We start from the raw sequence: 17009 nt of genomic DNA, 5'->3' as shown, positions 1-17009 counted from the left end.
ATTTAGTATGCCTTTGGAGAATAACTACTCTGAACATTAAATTTGAAAGTTACTGAGGGCCATAGATAGTTTAAAACATTTCCATTTAAATTCTGCAGAATAAAGGTTTGGATTTGATGCTAATTGATATTAGACATGAGCAATGACTGAAGTCACTCCCTGAATTCTGAGATCACAAAATAACAATCTATCAATCAAAGCAAAATTCTTGCTTTGTTATTGTCTGTTTACAGCTCCATAAAGGATTAGATTAGTGATCAAAGGGCACATATTTTGATGCTGACATTGAAAGACAAATATCCAAAAACTTTACACTTTGGGGATGTGATATCCTTCAGATAAGAGACTGACATCCTGAAACATGATAATGGTGTATGACAATTTGAAATGCAGGGTCCTGACTATATTAAATACAAGGGTTCAGGGAGTTTTAAGTCATTTATGCTAACTGGCTTGTCAAGATGACACTCCTGTCAAGGAAAGATTGGAAAACAGAATCCTGTGGTAAATTAAGACAGTTTTGATTTTTTATCAATATTTCTAACCCACTGACTTGATGTTTGGTGATTTTTACTAACTCCTGATAAAAGAAACTCAGATTATAGTTTAAATTTATTCTGAATATGTTATAAACATTATAAATGTTTATAATCATGTTGTAAATATTTAAAATTTTTTTCCAGAAAATGTTTTAGAGAAACTTAAAATCTGGAAGGCAAACCAAAAATATAAAATCTTTTTCATAAAATCATGTGTAACCATAACCATGAACTTAACACATTTTACTCTTTTCAGTTCATTTTCATTTATAAATTAGTGAAATGGATAACATCTTAGAATGTTTACTCTAGGAGAGCAAATTATCTTTCCTATTTAAGGAGAATAATACACAGTTTCTAATTTTTGTTCCTTCTAAAGCAGTTATATTCTACTGCTTGAATTCTTCATTTTTTTCAACGTGAATGTATGTCTGGAGTTTCAACCATAAACTCACACATTTGGTCATCATAAGACCATTAATAAAACTTGAAGAAAATAAAAGTACCTGATTATACAACCTTTTTTATTACTCAATGAATTTTATTACATTTATAGTTTTACAATGACCATCACAACCCAATTTTATAGCATTTCCATCCCAAACCCCCAACGCATCCTCCCACCCCCAATGCATCCCCCCACCTCCCATTGTCTAATTTGGAAACCATAAGTGTTTCAAAGTCTGTGAGTCAGTATCTGCTCTGCAAAGAAGTTCACTGTACACTTCCACATGTAAGTGATAGCATTTGATGTTGGTGTCTCACTGTCTGTCTGACTTCACTTAGCATGATAATTTCTAGGTCCATCCATATTGCTGCAAATGCTGTTATTTCTTTCCTTTTAATGGTGGAGTAACATTCCATTGTGTATATGTACCACATCTTCTTGATCTACTCCTCTGTCGATGGATATTTAGGTTGTTTCCATGTCTTGGCTATTGTAAATAGTGCTGCAATGAACATTGGAGTACATGTGTCTTTTCGAGTCTATTAAGGTATCAATCACATGCTGCATCAAAACAAGTGTTTATTTTATTTAATGGCAATACATTCATTATGTGAAACACATTTACTAAAAGCATATTACCTCTGGGCTCATGTGTATATTCACACAATGACTTGCCCTAGTGTATTCCTTTTCTTGGTTATTATCATTATTCAACTAGTTAATGTATGCATCATGGGGCAGTTTGTATAAAGACTTAGTTGGTTAATCGTTTGCCCTTCAGAAATCCTAAAGTAAGGAAAAAGCTATATATCACTTTTTAAACATAAAAAGATGTTTAAAACATGTTATCGGAGTTATTACTGTTAAATTCAAATTTTGAAGAAATGATTACACCCTAGTTTCTTACCTTAAAGACCACAGTAAAGAATGAAAGTAGGCTAAACATATCAGAGTAAAATGGGATTCTCTTACTTTATCTATAAATTTATAATGAAGTACACATATCTGATGGTATAGATATAAATAGAATTTCATAAAAATATATAATGTATCAGACGAAAATGAGATTTTTAAATTCAAGTAGTTTTTAATTTCATTTTCAGTAGGTTCACAGATATATACACTCAGTCGTTCAAATACATACCTAAAGCAGAGTTTTGCTTCTCTTCGCCATACACACAGCATGGAAGAAAGGTAAACTAATATCTGCTTTATGTAGAAGTAGTTATTAAACACACACACAGGCATACACACACAAATACTCAACTCAATGAAGGAACAATAGAAAAGCATGTTTATGAATGTAATAAGAAATAAATAGGGAATTCATCTGAGTTCATGGAGAAAATTACAGTTTAAATACTCAAGACAACATTTGGCAACTAGGAACTTTTTAAACTGTTGACTCTCCATTCATACTACACATTAGGATCAATTTAAGGGACTTAATAAGAAATACTCATGCCAAGACTTTACCCAGAGATTTTGATCCATTGTTTCAATACTAGTATCTGCTGAGCTGCCAAATAAGTATGTGGCACTGGGCTAGTGAGGACCCGTTCTCTTCAGGCCTCACCTTCCTCATGCATAAAATAAATAGCTTGAACTGGATGATATAATTTATGTAAAATTATAGCTGTAAAACTCCTGATGTTGTAATGACATACATTTACAGAATTTGATAGGAGCCCAGTGACAAATAAAATAGCAGATAACTTATAACTTGATAGCAGTTGTGAAATGGTTTGTTTATTGGCAACACCTTGCTCTGAAAATTACTAACATTCAGTGTATAATATTTTTATAGGAGAGAATTATGATGAAATAAAAAGTTATTTTTGGCACCATAAGACTGGTTTAAATTTCAGCTTCACCATATACATTTTATACACCCTAGTACACATGGTTTGACCTCATTAAACTTTGTTGTCCTCATCTTCAAAATGGCAGTGGTTAGGATAATACATGATATAATTATTCAGAGAGCTGTTATGGCAAAGGAAATGGCACTGTGTGTTTAAAATTATTTTATAACATTATTAGAAGTGTTTTTTTTAAGAATTGAGGAAGTTTTTATGAGATATGGGATAAAAGATTTAAAAAGCAGGAATTTATGTTTTGGTAAGCAGGTCATTTGGAAATGATTTTTAGTGATTGCAGCTTGGGCTTTCAAGAGAAGGTTAATCTAGTAACCCTAGACAAGTTTTTAAGATCATATAAAATATAACTCACCCATGATTTAGTTTGGGGCCTGCTTTTATTGTCTTTGGTTTTATTTATTTTATCTCAGTGGACATAAGATATTGGCTTTGTGGGATCAATGTATCTCAGAATGAAGCAAGAATAAGACCCTCAGGTATCTGTAAATATGTTACCTTGATTGATGAGTACAGAAATAAGATATTTTTCTGGGTTTATACTCGAGTATGCTGTTGAGACCTTTTGGTCCAGTCACAACATATCTGTGAGACACCATACAAAATGAGTTATGATAATAATAATAATGCTTTCAGTCATGTATTTGTTCCTTAAACAGTTATTGACTGGGCACCTACTATACTTGAGGAACCAAAAAAACAATAAACAGGATCCCTGCTCTCAGAGTTTTCACAGTATAGGAAGAGATGGACATTATCATGAAATGATTCCAATAAAATTCCAATTTAAAATGTTATAAATGTTAGGTAGTAAAGTGCTTGAGAGCAGGTAATAGCAGGCATTTATAAAGAAGAGATAGTGTAACTAAGTTCTGAATATGAGTAGGAGTAATAATTTGAAAGATTTGAGAGAGTATCCTCTTTAGGAATCTCTGCTAGGCTTCAGGTGGCTTCTGCCCTCAGACTCTGCATACCTCCATGACCTCTCTGTTGTCCTGCTACCTGTCTGGCCTGTGTGCAATTGTGGAGCTGATGCCTCTCTGGGATCCAACCCTCTTTCAGTTTATCTCAACCCAGGGAAATTATTATTATTATTATTATTATTATTATTATTATTATTATGGGGGAGCTGTAGTATTTCCTGAGAAAGTTCCAATATTTTACATATTCTTCTCACACATTTTAAATTGATACCCTGAACGCAAAATCCAAAAAGAATCCCACTTTTTTTTTTCTTCCCTCTGTCTGCATTTCTGATCTTTCACTGTGGGCAGTGTGCACCTTCGCTTGAAATGGGGGAATGGAACTAGGCCAATACCTGGTAAATGGAAAAAGAAACATAGATTCATATATCAAAAATGTAATCTGCTCAATAGCTTTAAGTGCCCTCTGCACATTTGAATAAATATGTAAAATCAGCAATTAAATATACAGATACAGAGGTCAGAAAAGAGGCTTAGGCTCTCTATATATAAATTTCTGTTGATTTTGATATTACCAGTATTTGTCCATACAAATATAGACATTTGTGTTGATGCTAATGTTATATATTGTTGATGAAATATATATGTGTGTATGTATATCTATATATCTATAGATATAGGTATATTTCAATTGCTACATCAATAACTCTGACCTTGCAATAAGCAATATATTATGTACTATATCATACATGCTGAGAAAGATTCATTTACAATTAGAAGACTGTTCAATATTTAGAGTGTTCTAGGAGAATCTTTGAGCATGATGATAACATCCATATCTACTCCATTTAATTGTACAGAATTTCTGATCTTTGAAGAGTATATTGGAAGAGAGGGTTGAACATGACAACCAACACAATGAGCACTCATTCTCCTGATCTAGGTAAGAATTTGTCATTAATTATATGATTGATGTACTGTCAACAAAATTTCAATACATAGTTTATGGTTACTACCTTAAGTCATTTCTGATCATATGTTGTCCTTCAGCATCCCTTTCCTTAAGATGTGTAGTTCCCAGAAGCCTGGGTATTTTTGGATCTCATCATTCTGCCCTTATTCACACCACATGGATCATGCCTCCTGTCCAGCCACACTGGTGCTCAGGTCCTATAAGACTACTTAGGAAGTGATAAAGAGATATCTTTTATATTCAAAATTATTTTAAATATTTTTAGGTAAGATTATCAACTCTATACCAGCGAAGACTAAGCTTGAGTGCAATCTATTATTTGAGCACAGCAATCTCCTGGCAATTAATTTAGGGAAAAGGAACATGATACAGGGAAAAAGTGAAATCTGATGTATACACAAACATGCCATACAGACACACACACACACACACACACACACACACACACACACACGCATAAACATGCACACGTGTATGGAATTGAAAAAATGCTGAATGCTAAATATTTGTAGAATTGAAATCTATAGAATTTTCAGCCTAGAAGTATATTTGGTTTTTCAGGGAAGAACATTATAATACAGCCTTTTTCCTGGATACTAAGCCTCTAAATTTGTTTCCGCTAGTTAACTGTAAGTTCCCACTATATTACACCATTTCTGAGACTCACTTTCCTTCTCTATTAAATGATACATTGATTGGATTACTGGTTTCTATCACTGGTTAAACAACAGAATCACTAAGGAACTTATATTTTAAAAGCCCAAACTAATTTTTTTGAGGCCCAAAATAAGATCTACTGAATTAAGTCATGCCTAGTAAACTGTATTACTGTTTTGAATTTCCAAATTGAAATGAGCAGTTCATTTTGAGAATCACTGGACTAGATTACTACTACTACCACTTCTGTTCTAAACATCTTAGGAGACCATGGCTGTGCTAGAAATAAGAAATAAATATCACTACAATGTTAAAATTCTACGATTCAAATGTTTTGTGTTTTTGGTATCACAATGTTTTCCTTTGAGCTTTTGAAATGAAAAATAATGAGAGGAAAGTTTAAGTATTTATACATACAACCTGAGTTAGACCCAGTTCTTCAAGGATACATAGAGTCTGTAAATTAAATGCTACATGTATACACTAGGCCTATCCATTTATTTGGAACTTCACATATTAAACCAAATTAAAATAAGAAAACACATAATTAATCTAAACTAGCTCATAGTATCCACATTTACACCAATTTTCACTCAAGGCCATTAAAATGGAGTTACTTTTTTATGTTTCCATTATATTTTGTTTGCTCTAAAATCTTCCTAAAAAGTCTGATGAATTAGAAAATAAATTTTGAATCCACCATGCTTACCTTTGCACCCAAATTGAAATATAAAATTTTACTCTATTGCAAAGCACAATGTTTTATCCTGTACCTTTAATAGCAATTATGGATGGATTTCAACTGTTAATTTATGTATAGCAAACTATATATTGAATGATGAAATATATGTGTGTGTATGTATATCTATAATCTATATGATATAGATGATATATCTGTATCATAAAATATAGATATATATTGAATGATCAATTATCTTTTCTGTGTAGAAAACAGACCTATCTAAATGTCCCTTGCATTCACACAAACAAAAAAATTGCCTCTATGGTATTTGAAAAGGTTGCTGAAACTTGGTGAGGTGCTAATCATTAGAGGAGAACCCAAGCATAAAGCTCTCATAAATGCAGTGGAAGCAAGGCATATTTTACTCTATTTAGCATTTATTCAGCATTTTTGAAAAGTACATTTTTATTAGAGTCTCCTCACAACATCTTATGAGCTTCACCTAGTGGTGCTATGCTAAGAAATGGATAAATTTAGGGCCCCAGAAGCCAGGCGTTGCTCAAAGTCATTGGCAGCTAGACAGCAGAGAAAGCCCAAATTACCACTGTGAGACCTGACATTTCCTTTATGTTATTTTTCTTCCATGAGCCACATGACCCATTTTTTTTCCTCAGAAGAAACATTTTTAGATAAAATCAGAAATGTAGCATATATATGTAAGGTTTGTAATATTCAAATAACTATTTTCAAAAAGACAGACAATGACAGACTGTTACAGTTATCATTTATGAGTATAACAGCTATTCTTAGTCCATGGTGACTCTTATAATCATATATATAACAGCTTATTATATATTTTAAGAGCACTTACCGATTTAATATATTTCTATATTATTTTTAATGTACTTTAGAATATCTGTTTCCTCTGGAAGAAACAGTAAACATGATTCCAAGACAGGAACTCATCATGCAATTGAGAAAACAAACAAATAGGCAATAGTGCAGGCAGACTGATAGAAAATAACCATTAATAAATACCAAAATGGCATAAATTCCTAGTATCTAATGTAATCTAAAATGACTTTATGACCTGCTAGTGATTCTGAAGGATTGATACAGCATGCAGATAAATTCCAGTTTCTGCAATGCCAAACAAAAGTCCAAGGAAGCCTGCTAGTTTTATGCAATGATGGAAAAAGCAAGACCACAATAATGCTTCTTGTGAATAGCACATTTCTATATTTATCTCAGCATATGTCTCTTTTAACTTGTGACAGTCCTCATTGCCTGCCATAGGAGACAGACCTTGAAATTAATTTTTACCTGAGTATAAATTCTTTCTACTTTTGAATTCTAGTTTCATTTCTTAAAACAACTGTTATTCTTTGGCCTAGTTCTGCTGGTTATTGCATAAGTATGATTTGGGGCAGGAAGAATATGAAACAATTAGTCCTCATGCAGTTACTGTTTATTCTTGATATTCCTTCAAAGATTTTTTGTTATTGGGGTACTACTTTTCTGTGTGCGAATGTGCTTTTCTTTAATTTTCTTTTTACCTTCTCTGGCTTTCACTTTGGTAATTACAGTACTTTATCCAAATTTTGTTTTATCCAAGACAATATAGTTTTAAGCAATAAGGATGTGCTGAACACATACCTCACGACTGAACTTTAGTTCTCCTAAGAAGGGTTCGTCAAACTCAGCACAATTGGTATTTGGAGCCAGATAAAAGCAAAGAAAATGTCAGAGAATTAACTAAACCACATTGTGTAAGACTTTGTCAGTATAAATAAACTAATCGTAAGTAAGCCAACATGAGAAATAATGTTATTTGAGTAAATGAACTTGTATTAGTTCATGATAAGCAGCAGAACTAGAGAGAAGGAGCTGGAATGACCTTTAGATAGAGATCTCAAAGCAAGAGGGCTTTGACTTTCTCCAACTGGAGATGTTTGGTAATGTATGAAGATGTCTGATTATCATGACCTAGAGAAGAAGGAGAAGTAATACTCCTGGAATCCAGTGAGTAGAGGCCAGGTATGTTGCTAAACAACTCACAGTGCACAGGAAATCCTCTCTTGAGACCTTTTCTTAGAAAGCAGCACTATCCTGAGCTTTTTATTGCTATATAAATGTATAAGATTATGAACTGTCTCTATAGTGGTAGGCAAGCAATTGACTCTAAACTGTCTTCAGTGATGTCATTCTTAACATCTTTTATGCAGATTTTATGCAAAGGTACTTTTCGTATGTCTGATACAACGTTATTCAAATTATAGTTTATTTACTAGCATGACCTATCTAATAGATTAATTTATCACTCATATTGTTTTATTTGTGATAATTTTAGATGTACTTACATTCTGAATTCTAAAAGGATATATACCTAGTTGTAAAAGCATAAACCTTAGGTGTGGTAGTCCTGTGTGTTTCCCAAATGATATTCATTGTAGGACCAATCTTAGTTTTTCTGTCTACAGCACCAAAAAGAAAAATGAGTCTGTTATCTTATGAGTCGCTTTCACCATGAAATTAAATAATACTGAAGTAATAAACTGTTAAACCTTCTCAGAGCTACATCATGTAGAATGATAATGTGAATGTGGTGATGAAAAAAATAAAGATGCTCCTTCTTTTCCTTTTATTTCTCCTTCTTATTCCCTCAGGCCTGTCATTTAGACAGCTATTAATTCAGTAGGCCTTTGCTAATGCTTCTATATGCCAGGAAATATACTCAATTTAATAAATCACTTATAAAGCAAAACTTTTAACCTAAGAGCCTTCTGGTCATGTGTGGCCTAACCTCATTTAAAAAAAAATACCAACATGTAAATATGTATAAAGAAATTATACTTAAAAACTAACAAAAATATAAAAATCTTGCTTTCATTTTTTTAAAAAATACAAAAATATGGTGATATTCAATTGATAATCTCCATCAGGTGTCTGTCAGGGGCAGCTGAATAGCACCTGCCTTTTTTATAAAGGCCTCTTTCCATCCAGCTAGCCTGGTAGTCTTACAGGGCTTGTTTACCCACTGAACTCTCTAAGAATTTGCATAATATCAATCTGAAAGAGCTCTAAATCTGATCCAAGAATGGAAGTAGCAGCAATAAAATTAATATTAAATAAGAAACTCTCTTCAGGCCCGGGGATGCTTCCTTTTATTTGATAAAGATAAGTTATTTCTTTTTACTCAGGTTATCAGAAATTTTAGATGGGCAAATAAGTAAAATGGTATACTTTCTAGTTTATTAATTTATGATTTTTTGTGACTATTGTATACTTAATAGTTTTATTGTATGTACTATCTTAGTCATCAATTAGCAATATTTATTATGTACCTACTATGTGCTAGGGATTGCATCCCTGCTTTTAACTGTAATGTTTCTATAAAGTTTGTTTGGAAGAAGAAAAGAATGAAATATGACTCGTAAATAAAATATTTAGCTGATGGTATTTTGAATTGTATAGAGTATTGGCACAATCCCTGTTTTCTTTTCTCTCCCAACTTTTAGAAAGCCATGGCTACAGTTATAATATCCCTAATGTATCCGCCTTAGAGAATTAACTGTGACCAATCTGTATGGCTTTGCCATGTCTTATGTGGATGGTGAGGTCATATGTGAAATGGTATGCTTTCCTTGAGTACACTCCCTTAGTGGGCCTCTTAAGCATATCAAATTCAATTCTTTGAACACTGATATAGAAGGTTCAGATACTTCACTGAAATACAACAATACATTTTCTAAATATGTTTTTAACAGTTATCCAAACTACATAGATATTAACACGTAGGAATTTTATTTTGAAGAAAAACATCTTGGATGTGTTTGCTATATGCTTATAAAACCCAAATACTCTTGACATTTTAGCTTTCCTGAAAGTCTTAGTTATTCCTGACTATGTAGGATATACAGGTGCAAGAGAAGTCAATCAAATGCTCTCAATGTCACAATTTATAAATATGTAGGATACCAGCTGAAATGTTGCCAAAATGTTGAAAATAGTAATTCAATAGTATTTATATTTATATCTCCAGAGTCCAGCATAGTTTCCATCTCACTATAGATACTCTAAAATGTTTGATAAATGTTTTTTTTTAGGTCTTGGCAAGTGCATCAGCCATGCCAGATATTCTTTACACTAGGGTCTAAATCCATGTCCTACTCTTAACATGAAATACCTTTGGTTGCATTCCTAATTGAGCTTTTGTAGTTCTGTTGCCTCCTGTTAGCAATTTACCTTGAAATAGAATTTTTAATTTTACAGAAATGGTTGTTATTATATAATTATCACCTTGGAGACAACATCTTGTTCACTTATTTACAGTTGCCATTTAAGAGGCTAATATACAGAAAGTATTCCATTTAGTATTTATGAGCTTGCATTTTGAGCCTCCTGTGGGCATTAGAAAAAATTCATTTGTTCACTCATTTTTTTTTTTTATTTACTCAAAAGTGTTTAGTCAGAAGTTAGTTTATCCAGTGAATCTGGTACTATTTTATGTGTTTTCTATATATCAGTGTACAGGCAAAAAAAAAAAAAATTCTGTGTTTTTGGAGCCTGCATTCTAGTAGGTCAAACATAAAAACAGTAAGATATGGTCACTAGTTAAACTATACTGTATATTAAAGGTGATAAGAGCTACAAAAAAAAAAAAAAGAGAGAGAGAGAGTGAGAGCAAGAAAAGCAGGTAGAGGGAATGTTGTAGCGTTAATTAGAGCCACCAAGATGTTCTACATTGAGAATACTGAGGGATTTGAACAAACCTTGGAGAAAGTGAGAAAGTTTACCACAGAGATATTATGAAAAGATCACTGAAAGCAGAAAGTACTATTGTTTAAATTCTCTAAGACCTGGGTGCACCTGCACATTTAGACAAAAGAAAGGAAGCTGGCAGGGGAGGGATGGTAGATAAATAAAGTCTGAAGCTTATGGTGGATGAGTTCATAAACACGTAGGTAATTTAGAAAATTGTGGGAATTTTGGATTTTGCTTGAAGTGAAGTATGGAGCCACCAAAAAATGCTGAGCAAACTTAACATGCCTTGTGTTTTAAAAGTATCAAACTACATACTTCATTTGAGCTAGACTACAGGGAAGGAGTCTAGGAAAGAAAGAGAAAAAAATACCAGGTGGCTCTAACCGTAATTCAGGTAAACATTATAGTGGCTTTATTAAAAATAATAAAAGTAGATGGTTTCTGGACATGTTTAGAGAGAAAAGACTCTAAGATTAATTTTAGGATAAGGGGAATAGTCAAGAATAACTCAAAGGATTTTTGCCTGTTGACGGGGAGGTTAAATTTCCATAAATTGAATTAGGAAAAGATATGTGTGGAGGTGGTTTGTATGGGGAGATGGGACATTCAGTTTTGGACATGTTGGCATTGAGTTGTCAACTGAAGTTTAAAGTAAATTTGTATTTGAATATATAAATATAGAGATTAGGTGAAAGATCTTGGCTAGAGAAAATATTGGGGAGTCAATAGCATAGAGATGGCATTGAAAGATATGAGACAGAATAAGATCACCAATAGAGCAAGTGTAGATATTAAGAAAAAGTCACAAGGGTTGTTTTCTGAATTTTCAAACTTTAGCAAATAGAGGAGAAGCAAATGAACCAACAAAAAAGACCAAGAAAGCATCATAGAGAGGAGAACCCGAAAGTTGATTGTCCTGGAAGTCAAGTGAAAAATATAAGGCGAGGAGGTCCCATTGTGGCTCAGTGGGTTAAGAACCTGACATAGTGTCCGTGAGAATGCAGGTTCGATCCCTGACCTTCCTCAGAGGGTTAAAGATCCAGCGTTGCTGCAAGCTGATGATGCAAGTCAAAGATGTGGCTGGGATCCAGCCTTGTTACCACTGTTGCGTGGGCTGGAAGCTGCAGCTCTGATTTGACCCCTAGCTTGGGAATTTCCATGTGCTGCAGCCATAAGACGAAAAAGAAAAAAAGAAGAAGAAAAATATAGAAAGAGAGAAAGTGGAAGAGGTTAACTGTTTTAAAATTTCTAATGGTCAAATAAGGTCAGGACTGAGAAATGGCCATTGGATTTATCAATGTATATGTCATGGTTACTATGGTAAGAACAACTGTCATTAGATGTTGGAGATGGAAGTCCGGTTTAAGTACCTTTAAGGGAAAATTTATAAGTGCAAATTGAGATGGTAGGTGTCAATTTTCAAGGCTTTTTTTTTTTTTTTTTTTGCTTTTATAATTTCTGTTCTTGGAAGAGGAGCAGAGCCATCTGTCTGTATCTTAAAATGTGGTTGGAGGAGTTCCAGTTGTGGCTTAATGGTAGTGAAATGGACTAGTATCCATGAGGATGTGGTTTCAATCCCTGGCCCTGCTTAGTGGGTTAAGAATCCAGCATTGCCCTGAGCTGTGGAGTAGGTCACATATGCAGCTTAGATCCCACGTTGCAGTGGCTGAGGTGTAGGCCGGCATCTGTAACCCCATCCTAGGAATTTGCATATGCTACATGTATGGCCCTAAAAAAAAAGTAAAAATAAATAAATAAACAAACATCAAAATGTGGTTGTAGAGGAGAAAACTTTTCAAGATGGATGCAATATCCACAAAGCATTGGTAGAAGCAAAAGTAATTACAATATATAAGGAGGGGGGAAGAATTTCTGGAGTGATGCACTTGAATAGGTCAGAGAAACGTGAGGGTCAGGATTGGGTCTTTGTAATACAAAGAATGTCTCAACTTTGGTTGAGGTGAAATGGGAAGGCAGTTGCTGCTAGGACAGTACACAATGTGGTAGGTGTCCAAGTTTTCCTGTCTTAAGTTTCTCAGTGAAGAGGAAATCAAGGTAATAACCTGTTTTTAAGAAGAAAGTAAAATTGTTATTTAGGAATTTGAGAGAGCATACAGACGCAGAAAGCATACTCAATACCCTGGCAGAATTGTTGATATATGTGAGCTTTAGGATCATTAATTTGTACCAGATTGGTTAACATGATTGTGTTTTTTTCTTTATCCAGTTTCAGCTGTGCAGGTGCTTATGAAAAGATAAACTGTAGCATTTAATCAGAGTGGTGGTGCTTCCACATAAAGGGAACAAAACCCCAGAAGTAGAGCATTTTATGTATTTGTAACATTCTGGAATGTTTGAAAGAGGATAAGTGAGAAAATCCACAGTTAGAATGTAAGACATCATAAAATGAGATAATTGCAGAAGATCCCAAATAATGTCAGTTGTCCACTCAAACAGGTAGTTCAAAAAATGATACACAGAAGTGATTGGAAACTCCCTGTATGTGTCTGTAACTGCTACTGAAGATTAATGGTTTCTCATCTTCTCCAGCCTTCCAAATATTATTTGAGGGTAATGAAAAATAATCAAGAGTCTGCTGAGAAGATAGCAAGAGAGAAATGCACCAGGAAGACATTAGGATATGAGGGTCCTGAGATCCTTAACCTGCTGCACCACAAGGGAGCTCCTAAAACAGATATTTTCAAGTTTCAGTCATTTCTGTTCTATTTGTTCTTTTGAGTACACTATATTCTGGGATTAAAGTCATGTGATATAATTTGTCTTCCTTTAATTAACTGCAACACTATGGGATATTTGATACTTTTATATCATGTTATAGTCTCCTAGGGCTGCTGTAACAAATCAAAACTATTCTCGCAGTTTTGGGGACTGGAATTCTGAAATCAAGGTGTCAAACATTTGATTGCTTGGGGTGCTCTCCTTCTGGAGGCTCTGGGGAGACTCCTGTGCCCTTCTAGTTCTGGGGCTGTGGCTCTCCTTGGCTGCTTGTAGCATAACTCTAATCTCTGTCTGGCTTCACATGGCCTTCTCTGTGTCTCTTTTTTTGTGTCCCTTATAAGAACACATTATTGTATTTAGGATCTGTCCTAATCCAGGATGAACTCATATTGAGATTCCTGCCTAATAACATCTGCAAAGACCTCATTCCAAATAGAGTCATATTCTGAGGTTCCAGATGAATGGATCTTGTTAAGGGATGCCATTTAACCTAGTTAATGTTGCTATATCCATCTCCATTGTTGTTCTCTCTCAGAATCAGTGTTGCTTCATCATGTTTAAGTTTTACTAGCCTAAGATAAAACATACTGAAAATATAAACAATTTATCCAGCATTTACATTAACTCTGCTTCCGGTTTATGTATATTTTATATAGATGTAGAGCATCAAACATCTGTAATCTGTGCAGCTTCTTATTCACAAGCTTTCCCAGACAGATCCATTCCCTGTGACAAAAGTGCTAAAAGCCTTTCCCTGTGACCAGCAGGATCCTTCAAGTAGCTTTAAAGACTAGGGCTTTGGATACATCAATTTGTAGCTTTAAAGACTAGGGCTTTGGATACATCAATTTGTTTTTCTCAATCTGGTATTGGCATTTTCTGTGCCTCACTTTGTCACCAAGGCCACAATTAGTGACCTGGGTTTAAAATCAGTTGCAGCTACCCCCTTAGTTAAGATGCCTAGCAGTTAATCTAGTATTTTAATGCATATTTCGTACAACTTATCAATGTTCCTTTTCTATAAATGAAATTCAAAGGATATAGGGGGCAAATCTGTATCATAAATAGCTGAATAATAGTGTCATACCAATCCTAAAAAACAGTGGCAACATACTTAAGAGTGCTTCCTTTGAATAGATTAGGGACAGAACATTTAATTTTTGCATATTTATTGTTATTTCTGTGCTAAGAAGTAAGAAAATTATATAGGTTATTGATTTTATTTTGCTGCCATGCTAAAGTAAACAGCAATTTATTTTTCAAAGTAAATGCAACCCTACTTCTTTAAACTGTATTTAATTAAACTTTGAATCCCACTTTGGTTGCGGTGAAAATTGTCATCTCTTGTCATTGTGCTTTCTATTGTTTCTTGTGAAGAGCTCAGATTTAAAAGGTTCAAACACTTAAGGAAGGTCCTTCTGCTCTTTAATCAACATAGGCTATCTTGGATCAGTTTGTCCAAAGCCGTTTGGTTTTACAAATATGATTGGCTATAGGTTGCTTGCTAAGCTGGAACAAGGTTGGGAGCTCTGATTTCCCAAAGGAGTATCACTAGATGAACAGATCTACCTTGAGAGTATCTCCCCTTTCTCTGGTCCATTGCTTCTCTGTCCACCTCTCCAGTTACACATCTCCTTCCTGATTGTCTGTTTTTGTTCCCTATAGTGTATACTCTCCCTTGCTGCTATCAGTAGTAAACCCAATTTGTTCAACTACAGGGGTTCCTAGTAGTCTATAGGTGAAGGCTATTACTAGAGAAAATCACAGTATTATACCAACTCAGAGGAACTTACTGCCAATTTCACAAGGAAAAAATTAAGCAAAAAATGAGGTCTGTTTCAAACCAATCTTTCTGCCAACATAATTGCACACCAAGGATTTAATTACCTTTCCAAAATAAAGACATAAACATGTTACCTCCATGCTTATATAACTGTTATGCTTTTACCTGCACATTGTAGCTGAGCTACTAGTAATGTTATTTAATATATATAAGCTGATAAGTTTGGAATATAAATGACAGAAAATATAAATATATTATTGATAATCATTGAATTGAATAATGTGTAAACAAATAATATACACAGATCTTGGGTCTGCTGCTTGTTGCACTTTTACAAAATGAATATATCCATATAAATACTAGCCACAACAAAATATAGAATATTACTCATACTTCAGAAGCCTTCTTCCTTTTGGTAGTCAGTGGCAGCTTGGTCATAATATACGTTGGGATTTTTAAAATATAGATATTATCTTCTTTGGTGTTTAAAGCAACTTTTGAATTTGTGGCTTGTTGTCATCTGAAGTTTTGGGAAACTCTTAGGCAATATATATTTAAATATTACTTATGCCTCATTCCGTTTAACTTTGATACTGATATTCAAACCGGATGTGTATTTTTACTGTTACCATGACCCATGTTGTATTTTATGTTTTCTCCTTGTATGTACCATAGTTTTAACTGTAGCCACTTCAATTTGAAGTATTTCACATTGGTTTATCTTGTAGAAACATGAATTCACTTTTCTGCTATGTCCAACTGAACTGCCTCTAATGTATCTATTACATTCAGTTACTGTATTTTTCAGTTCTAGTATTCTCTTTTGATGTATTTCTTAAAGATTACAGTTCTCTAGTAAATTGCTTTATTCTTTACTTTTATATACACATTAGTCTTTGTTATATTAAAACCATTTTCTACCATATTGTTTATGCTTTACAATATGTAAAAATATGTGGTTGTATATAATAATTATGGGTTTATCTGCTAGCTCCTATTTGTTTCTTCTCCTGGATTTTTTTGTTGTTGTGACAGGTGTGGTAAATACATATCAAATATGGGATGTTATGATTAAAAATATAGAGTCTCTGGATGATATTATATTCTTTCAGACAGGATTATTTTTCTTCTGGCAGGCAGGGAATATGGATAGATGAGCTGGCTGGTATGTCTCCACATTACCCTTACTCCTGGGATTAAGCTTTTTGGAAAACCAGGAGTTTTTACCAGGTTCATTTTTTCTCGGCAGACCCCTTAGCTCCAGTTGTTGATTTCTGAGCAATGACAGATAATAAAAAAAACTCAAGTTTGCATTTTACACCTTAACACCTACTTTCTTTTTAGTTTTTCAGTCTTTTATCATAGTCAACATGAAGAATAGAAATTAGTAAATTCATTGAGGTAGAATCATGCACAGAGTATATTGTTCTTTTCTCTGCAATTTCATTTTATGTAAACCCTGACTCAAGTATTTTGCAGCTCTGTATGCATTTATCAGTAAATGTCCTGCAGAGAAGAAAGCAGCAGTGAATAGAAGGACCACATCATTGGACTTACTTTCTATCTGAGATCTTGAGTTCTCAAGTCCAGGATGCTTTGGTTTTTATCCAATATATTCAAAAAG

The 17009-nt window shown here is 33.8% G+C and overlaps 1 long non-coding RNA gene across 2 annotated transcripts in view; it reads left to right on the top strand.

Annotated features, from left to right (window-relative positions):
• LOC146397575 (uncharacterized) overlaps nt 1-16474 on the top strand; it is a 72510-nt gene extending 56036 nt beyond the window's left edge. The window contains exons 2-3 of one of the 2 annotated variants that reach the window (XR_014824965.1): nt 4648-4730; nt 13414-16474. This is a non-coding gene — a long non-coding RNA (uncharacterized LOC146397575). The remainder of the gene's footprint in view (nt 1-4647; nt 4731-13413) is intronic. The other variant, XR_014824966.1, reaches the window with a different exon arrangement.
• Nucleotides 16475-17009: the final 535 nt, after the last annotated feature.

The sequence above is a fragment of the Sus scrofa genome, chromosome 13 (assembly GCF_054392235.1).
Source record: "Sus scrofa isolate SSC_HxYL_T2T_F1_AM1 chromosome 13, Sscrofa_HxYL_maternal_Yorkshire_Landrace_v2.0, whole genome shotgun sequence".
In the NCBI taxonomy this organism is placed as follows: domain Eukaryota; kingdom Metazoa; phylum Chordata; class Mammalia; order Artiodactyla; family Suidae; genus Sus; species Sus scrofa.
Note: the sequence above shows the minus strand (reverse complement) of the source record. Positions and strands in the feature narration are given on the sequence as shown.